Consider the following 8,675-nt stretch of genomic DNA (forward strand, 5'->3'; position numbering starts at 1 on the left):
GCAAGGGCTAAACAAGGAGTAATCCCTTATCTAGGATGACCAGGCTGCAATGGATGTTGTCAAAATCAACAATACACAGAGGTTGATAACTAATTCAATACTAAAACCATCCTGACACACAGGCCATGCCATTGTCCAGTATTATGGAGTATACTGCCTTTATGAATATATCCACAAGTTTCTTTTCTGTCATGATTATGTTATTTTTTGAAATGTAATTGTCAAAATATAATATCTATTTTTTTTTTGTTTTTAGAGGTCAGCGTTTTAAAGGAGCAAATACAATGAGAAATTTTGTGACAATTAGTTATTGAAAGAAGGATCAGATTTGGAAACGCAGGATTCTTCTGTCCTTTATTTCAGAGATTTTTACATGCAATGATTTCTGGCGTGTGCCTTGGAGGTGCAATTCAAAGAAAAAGGATCCTTTGCTATAACATCCGTAATAAATTTGATTCAAACTTGAGGGGGGGGATTCCTCTATTGAAATAAGTTTATATCCCATCCATTCTCTGAACTGATAACCCCTACAAGGGTCTAATATTGGGTAAGATAAATATTTTAATTTTATTTTTTTGAAGGGTGTCCATTAAAGCAGTGGTTCTCAATTGGTCTATACAGGATTAACCTTTTTTCTTCTTCCCAAAATCAGAAGGAACTGCAAAACAAATAGGATTTCAAGTACTGTCCATACTCTCATATAAGCCTACATCCCATATAAGCCACATTCTAGAAATGATTTAAAATAGCCACGGACTAAAATAAATTAATAACATGGATCAAATGTGTATCTAAACCAGTGTTTTTCAATCTTTTTTGAGCTAGGGCATGTTTTTTACATTGGAAAATATTGCGGTACACCACTAACCAAAGATGATATAAAATGACTCTGAACAGTATGTTTAATAACAATGTAATTTATAATACCTCCAGTTTTTACAGCACAGACACTTGACAATAACTTAATATTTTGAGAGATTGATTTATAACTGTTTTTCTAAAATTTTAAAAAGTGACATTGGATAATTTCTTACGGCACACCTGACGATCTCTCACACTAGTGTGTCGCGGCACAGTGGTTGAAAATCACTGATCTAAACAACAGTAATTATTACATTATGTAGTTAATAAAGATGAACAAACTGGAGAGACTCTGTGACCAAAACACACAATATTTCTGCTCATCCCCCCACCACCACCCCCAGCCTTTCACAAACAAGGTTTCTGCGGATCATCAGTCATCAAATTCATTATTCTAAAGATAAGGGCTTTATTTGCTTTAAAGTATCTTAAATGCAATTTTTGAAAGTCTTAAAAATAGAATAGAATAGAATATACCTTTATTGTCATTGTTACAAAATGGGTTAACATATTGTGACAACGAAATTGGGCATGACACTCCAGTTTTACACATTCACAGTGAGGTATGAGCCAAGAAGATAAAGGAACAGAGAAGATAAGGTTATAAAACAAGGGGGATAAGGCTATAGTTATAATTTACATGGTATTTACACAAGAAATGTCGGCATGTGGGATGTTACATACAGTGTTATCGTGATACCGTTGGCATCGTAAGGGTTGTGCAATATTGCATTTGGTGCAAAGACATCATAGTGCAAAAAAAATAGCATATGCATTGGTGCAAATATAGACATCATAGTGCAGAAAAAGGAAATGGTCAGACATTGTGCAAGGTGAGCAGTAAACGTAGTGCAGTCGACATGTGCAAGAACATAGACATGAGTACCATTATATTCGTATGAGGTAGTGTTGGCACGAGTTTTCAGTTTTTTGTGCGGTGTCTGTTTTGAGCAATGAAGAAACATAGTGCAGACAGCATGTACGTGAGTACCATTTTACATTCGTGTGAGGTAGTTTTTTGCAACAGTTTTCAGTTTTTTGTGCGGTGTCTGTTTAGGGTGGTAATGGCTGTGGGGAAGAAACTGTCCAGAGTCTGTTTGTTTTTGCTTTGTGTGACCTGTAGCGCTTGCCGGAAGGCAGCAGGTCGAAGAGGTGGTGGCCGGGGTGAGAAAAGTCCTTGATGATGTTTTCTGCTCTGCTGAGGTAGCAAGAGCAGGCAATGTCCTCCAGACTGGGCAGAGAGCAGCCGACGATTCTCTGGGCTGTTTTGATGATCCTCTGGAGCTTTTTCCTGTCTGCTGCTGTGCACCCAGCATACCACACCGTGATGCAGTATGTTAGAATGCTCTCCACTGTGGCTTTGTAAAAGGACACCTGCAGCTGCTGTTTTAGATTATTTTTCCTGAGCAATCTCAGGAAGTGCAGTCGCTGCTGGGCCTTCCCTACCACCGCTCTGGTGTTTGCAGACCAGGAGAGGTCGTCAGAGATGTGCACACCCAGAAATTTGAAAGAGTGGACTCTCTCTACACAGTCTCCTTTTATGGTGAGCGGTGCTGGATTCCTGCCATTCCTTCTGAAATCCAGAATCAGTTCTTTTGTTTTTGTGGTGTTCAATATGAGGTGGTTTTCCGAACACCACGTTGAAAGTGACTCCACCTCATCCCTGTATGCCGCCTCGTCCCCTTCAGAGATGAGGCCGATCAAGGTGGTATCGTCAGCGAACTTATGTGAATACATTAGTAAAATGTATATCTGTTTGAACTAAAAAGATTCAATAACATTTTTCAATAATTCACCGTTATACATTTTTGGCAACATCACATGACCACAATAACGGAACTATCAAAACAGTGAAGTGGTTTCAGTTTGGCCTTTCAAAGCAGACGCATGTCTTAGGTCTACCCACAACCCACAGAGAAACTTCGGAAAGAGACGTTTACGATGGATTATGCCCGGAAAGTGTACATTTAATAAGAAGTTGCTGTACGACGAATGCTTTTGGCCATGGCTAAAAGCTGTGCCAGGCTATGTGTACTATGCACAATGTATTGTGTGCAAGAAATATTTGTGGGTTTTTGTTTTGTTTTTTCAATTGTGTTTTATTTGTCGACTTGGTTTTGAATCTGATTTTGAAAGCCATAAGAAAGTCTTTAAAGTCTGGAATATAACTTGCCCTAAGCTCTTGGTCCCTGACAATATTTTTTGTTTTTGGGGTACACTTGGCAGCAAGATGGTGGATAATTAAGATATGTCAAGTCATTTTTATTTGTATAGCCCTTAATCACAATAAGTTTCAAAGGGCTGTACAGATTATAGACTACAACAAATACAAACAAAATGGAAAATGAGAGCAATGAGAACTGAGGATGTAAATACCCACCAAACCCCTAAATGTAAGCCAAGACAAAAATATCTTGATTAATATTTTATTCATGTCAACTTTCATTGGTGAGTCTCGTGTGATGTAAAATTAATACACATTTCTAAATCGACAAGTATTTTGTTTAAAAATGCACGTTTATATTTTTTTTCTTATTGTACAAACCATTTTTTAATGAATTAAGTTGTTCACCACTAGGAGGCACTAAATAATACACAAGTCATGCAATGACGATGTGATGTTTAAAGTTTTCCCCAGTGAATTGGGATTTGTATTAGTATTGTCACACGCCGCTGCCTGTCAATGCGAATTTCCAGTGTTGGCTCCTTACTTTGAAAAAGAAATGAGTTAAAGTTACTCACTACTTCTTCCAAAAACGAACTGAGTTGGGGTTTTTAAGGGTTATTGATCTATCTTCGTTATTCAATATCCATTATCTGTTATCGGTCAGTTCATAATACACTACAAAGCCTAGGAACCAGGACACTTACTCTCAGCCAAAAGGCCAAGCTAAGGTCCCAGCCCTTTTCCGACTCCTCTGCAGATTCCTCCCCCCCTCGCGTGAACGCGCATTCTGCTATTCTGCTGCGCTTCCAACAAAAGCGATCCTATTCTATATAAAACGCTTATTAAAACAATAAAGCGAGCTAATTATAACAATTGGGAGATCCTAGTCTATATAACGCGTTTATTTAAACAATAAAGCGCGAAGCGCGATCGTATTCTACAAATTGCGTTTGTCAACGCGGATGCAAAAGTCACCAATGTCAATGTACGCTTCCGACAAAAGCGATCGTATTCTGTATAATACGCTTTTTAAAAAAATAAAGTGAGCTAATTATAACAATTGGGAGATCCTAGTCTATATAATGCGTTTATTTAAACAATAAAGTACGATCGTATTCTACAAAATGCGTTTGTTAACGCGGATAAAAAAATCACCAACGTCAATGTACGCTATGATTTCCACAATCACAACTAATCGTACACAAATAATATTTATTTGATTTACTATAATATCCGTATGTAATGTCTTTTTCATTGTGAATGAAACCCTGGTTGCATTGGATCCCGCGGTGTAAACAAATTGTTGTTGTTTTATTTTTCATTTAAAATCGGACTTCCCTGTCTATACTGTTTGGAAAATAAGACACGCTTTAAACCTTATTATGCTCTTTGGTTTTGGGATCCAACTACAGAGGAATACCTCCACTTTGTGATGTGTTACTGATTAGGTGTTCGACAAATCTAGTTTGTTTTTTATTACTACTATTAATAATAATAATAATAGAAATATTATGAAAAACGTCTGAAAGTTTTCAAATTCACTGTGCTGACATATTGATGCCACAGAAGGTTACTCTAGAAGTTACAAGTCTGTATCTCCAACAGAGTCTGTTTTAGCAGGGGGGGAGGATTTGGGCTGGCAAAATCCTCCCCCCTCCCTGCTATCCCCTGAATAAAAACTCCAAACGACCCCAAATTCACTGTGCTGACTTATTATTGCCACAGAAGGTTACTCTACAAGTTACAAGTCTGTATCTCCAACAGAGTCTGTTTTAGCAGGGGGGGGGGAGGATTTGGGCAGGCAAAATGCTCCTCCCCCCCCCTGCTAACTCCTGAATAAAAACTCCAAACGACCCCAAATTCACTGTGCTGACTTATTAATGCCACAGAAGGTTACTCTACAAGTTACAAGTCTGTATCCCCAACAGAGTCTGTTTTAGCAGGGGGGGAGGATTTGGGCTGGCAAAATCCTCCCCCCCTGTTATCTCCTGAATAAAAACTCCAAACGACCCCAAATTCACTGTGCTGACTTATTAATGCCAAAGAAGGTTACTCTAGAAGTTATAAGTCTATATCTCCAACAGATTCTGTTTTATTAGGGGGAAGGAGATTTTTTTTCCTGCCCAAATCCTCCCCCCCCACTGTTAACTCCTGAATAAAAACTCCAAATGACCCCAAATTCACTGTGCAGACTTATTAATGCCAAAGAAGGTTACTCTAGAAGTTACAAGTCTGTAACTCCAACAGAGTCTGTTTTAGCAGGGGGGGGGGAGGATTTGGGCAGGCAAAATCCTCCCCCCCTGCTAACTCCTGAATAAAAACTCCAAATGACCCCAAATTCACTGTGCTGACTCAATAAAGGCACAAAAGGTGACTCTAGAAGTTATGAGTCTATATCTCCAACAGATTCTGTTTTATTAGGGGGAAGGAGATTTTTTTTTCCTGCCCAAATCCCCCCCCCCACTGTTAACTCCAGAATAAAAACTCCAAATGACCTCAAATTCACTGTGCAGACTTATTAATGCCAAAGAAGGTTACTCTAGAAGTTACAAGTCTGTAACTCCAACAGAGTCTGTTTTAGCAGGGGGGGGGGGATTTGGGCAGGCAAAAAGCCTGCCCAAATCCTCCCCCCCTGCTAACTCCTGAATAAAAACTCCAAATGACCCCAAATTCACTGTGCTGACTCAATAAAGACAGAAAAGGTTACTCTAGAAGTTATAAGTCTATATTACCAACAGATTCTGTTTTATTAGGGGGAAGGAGATTTTTTTTCCTGCCCAAATCCTCCCCCCCCACCTGCTAAAACAGACTCTGTTGGAGATACAGACTTGTAACTTCTAGAGTAACCCTTTGTGGCATTAATAAGGCAGCACAGTGAATTTGAGGTCATTTGGAGTTTTTATTCAGGAGTTAGCAGTGGGGGGAGGATTTTGCCTGCCCAAATCCTCCCCCCCCCTGCTAAAACAGACTCTGTTGGAGTTACAGACTTGTAACTTCTAGAGTAACCTTCTTTGGCATTAATAAGTCTGCACAGTGAATTTGGGGTCATTTGGAGTTTTTATTCAGGAGTTAACAGTGGGGGGGAGGATTTGGGCAGGAAAAAAAATCTCCTTCCCCCTAATAAAACAGAATCTGTTGGAGATATAGACTTATAACTTCTAGAGTAACCTTCTTTGGCATTAATAAATCTGCACAGTGAATTTGGGGTCATTTAGAGTTTTTATTCAGGAGATAACAGGGGGGGGGGAGGATTTTGCCAGCCCAAATCCTCCCCCCCTGCTAAAACAGACTCTGCTGGGGATACAGACTTGTAACTTGTAGAGTAACCTTCTGTGGCATTAATAAGTCAGCACAGTGAATTTGGGGTCGTTTGGAGTTTTTATTCAGGAGTTAGCAGGGGGGGGGGGAGCATTTTGCCTGCCCAAATCCTCCCCCCCCTGCTAAAACAGACTCTGTTGGAGATACAGACTGGTAACTTGTAGAGTAACCTTCTGTGGCAATAATAAGTCAGCACAGTGAATTTGGGGTCGTTTGGAGTTTTTATTCAGGGGATAGCAGGGAGGGGGGAGGATTTTGCCAGCCCAAATCCTCCCCCCCTGCTAAAACAGACTCTGTTGGGGATACAGACTTGTAACTTGTAGAGTAACCTTCTGTGGCATTAATAAGTCAGCACAGTGAATTTGGGGTCGTTTGGAGTTTTTATTCAGGAGTTAGCAGGGGGGGGAGGAGCATTTTGCCTGCCCAAATCCTCCCCCCCCTGCTAAAACAGACTCTGTTGGAGATACAGACTTGTAACTTGTAGAGTAACCTTCTGTGGCAATAATAAGTCAGCACAGTGAATTTGGGGTCGTTTGGAGTTTTTATTCAGGGGATAGCAGGGAGGGGGGAGGATTTTGCCAGCCCAAATCCTCCCCCCCCTGCTAAAACAGACTCTGTTGGAGATACAGACTTGTAACTTCTAGAGTAACCTTCTGTGGCATCAATATGTCAGCACAGTGAATTTGAAAACTTTCAGACGTTTTTCATAATATTTCTATTATTATTATTATTAATAGTAGTAATAAAAAACAAACTAGATTTGTCGAACACCTAATCAGTAACACATCACAAAGTGGAGGTATTCCTCTGTAGTTGGATCCCAAAACCAAAGAGCATAATAAGGTTTAAAGCGTGTCTTATTTTCCAAACAGTATAGACAGGGAAGTCCGATTTTAAATGAAAAATAAAACAACAACAATTTGTTTACACCGCGGGATCCAATGCAACCAGGGTTTCATTCACAATGAAAAAGACATTACATACGGATATTATAGTAAATCAAATAAATATTATTTGTGTACGATTAGTTGTGATTGTGGAAATCATAGCGTACATTGACGTTGGTGATTTTTTTATCCGCGTTAACAAACGCATTTTGTAGAATACGATCGTACTTTATTGTTTAAATAAACGCATTATATAGACTAGGATCTCCCAATTGTTATAATTAGCTCACTTTATTTTTTTAAAAAGCGTATTATACAGAATACGATCGCTTTTGTCGGAAGCGTACATTGACATTGGTGACTTTTGCATCCGCGTTGACAAACGCAATTTGTAGAATACGATCGCGCTTCGCGCTTTATTGTTTAAATAAACGCGTTATATCGCGCTTTATTGTTTAAATAAACGCGTTATATAGACTAGGATCTCCCAATTGTTATAATTAGCTCGCTTTATTGTTTTAATAAGCGTTTTATATAGAATAGGATCGCTTTTGTTGGAAGCGCAGCAGAATAGCAGAATGCGCGTTCACGCGAGGGGGGGAGGAATCTGCAGAGGAGTCGGAAAAGGGCACAACACCGGACGTCCGGGGCGTGCATCTTTTACGTCGGGCGTGCTACTCACAAAACTTCTCCGCCAGGGTGGCTGACAACTTTTTCAAGAAAAAAAGAAAAACTCTTTCGTTTGTTTTCTTTCTTCTTGCTTTATTCCGATTTCGAGATCTTCGTTCGGTTTTGGAATTTCGGTTCGTTTGGCAATTTGCATACTCGGCATCAAATTAAAAGCCCGCATCGAATAACTTCGTGCTTCTGGACTTTCCCGAGCATGCATTTGGACATCATTTTCCAAAGTAGACGCACAGAAACACACAAGAAAAATGGATAAGTGGTTAGGAATCAAGCCAAAACCTCAGCCCCAGAAAAAATATTTAAAAGAAATATCCAAAAGAAGCTATAAAAATGTACGACACTACGAAACGTAAATGTACATTAAAAGCATCGTGGAAACAGGAGTTGCGTGGCTTGCAGCAGACGACGCAACGCAAATATTGCATGAATGAAGATGAGGAAATACAGGTACATACTGAGGGCAGATGGAAAACAGCGATGTCATATTCATGCAATGAATGTTATGAGTAGATATATATTCTGATTATCAATCCCAAATACTTTCCAACAATGCTTTTTTTTGCGATGAGTCGTCTTTTTGTGGGTTCAAGTTGTGAAAAATCGGGCACTTTTTAGAGTTGTCTGCCCTGGTGTCCGGTAACTTTTTGTCATGAGTTTCAGACACTGATATTACTAACAAAATTGTTGTATTCTGCACAAAATAAAAATACAAATTTTTAATACTTTATTTAACAAACTTTGTTTTACTGTACCGT

The sequence above is a fragment of the Urocampus carinirostris genome, chromosome 1 (assembly GCF_059441175.1).
Source record: "Urocampus carinirostris isolate Australia breed hairy pipefish chromosome 1, RoL_Ucar_1.0, whole genome shotgun sequence".
Classification (NCBI taxonomy): domain Eukaryota; kingdom Metazoa; phylum Chordata; class Actinopteri; order Syngnathiformes; family Syngnathidae; genus Urocampus; species Urocampus carinirostris.